Source organism: Parus major, chromosome 18 (assembly GCF_001522545.3).
Source record: "Parus major isolate Abel chromosome 18, Parus_major1.1, whole genome shotgun sequence".
NCBI classification, from domain to species: domain Eukaryota; kingdom Metazoa; phylum Chordata; class Aves; order Passeriformes; family Paridae; genus Parus; species Parus major.
The window spans coordinates 1,795,136-1,798,101 of record NC_031786.1 but is presented as its reverse complement, the minus strand read 5'-3'; positions in this window follow the sequence as shown (position 1 = coordinate 1,798,101).

Genomic DNA, 2,966 nt, shown 5'->3' with positions numbered 1-2,966 from the left:
CGTTCCCGGCCGTGCCCGGCAGGTGGCAGCGTGGGGCCGGCTCCGCCGCTCGCCTTTTTTTCTGCATAAATATCAAGTTTTCGCTCAGTTTCGAACGATTTCCATCGATTTGAGGGAAGCAGGCTCCGGGCAGCCGGGAGTGGTGTCCTCAGGGAAGGGGAGAGGGGTAAAGCAGGGAATCTCCCCACCCCAAAACAGCTCCATAACCAAGGCTCTTGTCGGCCGCTGATTTTTCTGCTTTCAGGAAAGGCAGTGCCTGTGTTTCTCCATCGGGAGGTTGTCACTGTGACCTGACATCCCTGAGGGACAGGGATGGTGTCGATGGAGGTGACACAGCTCCTCTGGCTGCAGCCACATCCTCATCGTGGGCAGCAGGGATGGATCCCGAACATCCCCCCCAAAACTCCCCCTGCTTCTCTGGGGCAGCTGGAATGGCAGCTCCCTTATTCCCCAGGGAATTCTGTACATCCCACGTGTCCTGTACTGAAAGCACTGAAAGCTTTTGGAACGAGGTGATCTTTATGGTCCCTTCCAACCCAAACCATTCCACAATTCCATGAATTTAAGCAGCAGAATCATTCCCTGAGGCCTGTACCCATCTCTCAGGAGAGAATGGATGTGCTGTCCATGGAGGAGGAGGAGGGTGTGCAAGGGGCCTGTGTGCACCTGGAGCTGTTTCACTCTCAGCACCCATTCCTGGAGAAACAACCCCTCTCACTCAGCACCAATCTGCTTTAAGGCAGGTATAAATAAATCCGGGGTGTTACATCTTTCGCCATAGCCAGGCAGATTTTTTTTCTTTTTCCCCCCTCAATGTTCTCTCCGGGCCTGTTTTTATTTCTTTCATCACCATCAAACACCAGCTCCTGCAGCTCTCGGTGCTCAGCCCTGCACAGGTTGGAGTGAGCAGGGCATGTTTGCTCTGACAGGAACTCTCAGCTGGCTCGTTAGAGCCTTCAGCAGGTGGGGCAGCCCCGAGCAGTTCATCCATCTAAATACAGACATTATTAGGGCTGACCTTGCTTTGCAGCCCCCCCTCAGCCTTCTGCGGGATTTAATAAATGGATGTGAGCGTTGCAGAGAGCAGCCCCACGCTGGGCAGCCAGATAAGAGCAATGTCATGTTAAACATTCCAGAGGAGCCTGGCAAGTGGCTTTGGGTGGAAGCAAATCCTGGGAAAAAACAGCTGATTTATTAATCCTGGCCGAGCGCTCGTAACGGAGCGGTGCTGGGGAGAATCAGGTTTAAAACCTGGAACTTGCGCAGGGTTTGAATAATCATTTTCTAATTTTAGCTTCACCAGAACGTTCTGCTCAGTCCTGTGCCGCTGGGTTGGGTTTGTGGTGTGCATGGACGTGGATCCTTGTCCTCACCCACTAAAGGGAGGAAAGATCAGATCTGGTGACAGTGGCTTTGTTTTCTCTGGACAAAATTAATCCCCAGAGTAGGAAAGAGTCAGCAGCTCTCCAGAAATAAAGAACAATCTTTTTCATAATTCCCATCTCCCTTTTGTTTTGGGGTGGTTGCACTTCTCTGACGTTTGGGAATGTTGAAATGGATGTTTCCCAGTTTGTGCAGAGGTTGTTTTACAGCTCAGTCTGTTCTGCTCCTGAGCACCAAGGCAATAAATGCACCAAACTGAAGCAGGAGGGACTCCACTATCCAGGGGAAAAAATATCCTGTCTTTTTCATAACATTTTTAAGTTCATTTCATTTTTAAGTATCGAGACAAAAAAAAAAAAAAAAGGCTTTTCATTAAGTTTTATTTTTCTGATTGGATCCAAGACTGACCTAAAATGAGACTTTTTGGAGAAAAGTTCTAAGTAACAATACTGGCTCAGGCCATCAGACATTTTTGGTTCATTAGGACTGATTAAGGTAAGAGCAAAGACTTTTCTTCTCTGTCCCTGGAATCAGAAGCGGAGCCTTCTCTCCATAAAGAAACCTTCTCAGATTAAATTAAAAACGTTGTCCCACTGAGCTCTGTTCCAATCCCTTTGTTCTGACGTGATTGTTCAGGGGTGACTCACCAAGAACTGGAAGTCACCAGGAACAATCTCCCAGCCAGAGCTGGAAAATCTCGGCGATAACTGCGAGACACTTCAGGAAAACGCGGTCCCGTTTCTTGGAAGGCTCTGATTGCACAAATCCGTGGTGGGATTAGTAAAAGCTGGTGCTTCAGCCTGGATTTGTTCTGTCTGAGCCACGGTGATGCTCAGAGCGGTGGCTGGGGGTGAGGCTGGCAGGGAATGAATTGTGGGGGGAGGAATTTTAATTGCCCATCTCAGCCACAAAACGAGGCAGCCAGACAAATTCTGGGCTCATTATCAGCTCCAGCACAAACCTGCTCTTTCATCATCTCACCAAGGCTCACAGAGTCGGGGTGTGCTGGTCACATTCAAAAGGAGGGGTTTTCCTGCATTTTTGGTCATTTTTCTTGCTTCTTCTCCCTCGGAGGGCAGAGCCAAGAACTTCCCAACTTGAGATTCCTCCTCTGAGCAGAACAAGAAATATCAAACAGCTACAAGCGGCCACCAAACAGAGGGGGTTTCTTATCAGACAAGAAGTGAAATCACAAGGTTTTCCACGGTTTGCTTTCCTTTCCAGTTCTTTATCTGAGCTCCACACGTGGTAAAAGTGAAGCAGCACGGTAAATTCCAGGAGCAGCAGCAGGGCTGAGCCAGCAGCTCTCGGCTCTGTTGCTCTTTGCCTTTCAACAGCTCCGTTCCTCCTCTGGGCTGCAGTCACACAGACACAGGCCAGGTCTGGATGTAGGAAAACAGCAGGAAAAGTTGGTGTCAGAGCCTCAGACAGTGTCCTGTTGTCTGCAGGGAGAGCAGAGCATCCGTCCCTCCACCCGTGGGGTGGACAAGCCACCCTGCCCCGCACAAGGATTCCTTGTGGTCAGGAGCAGACCTCGATTTCCTTCAGGCTGTAAATGCAGGGAGATGGAGCAGGGACACAAA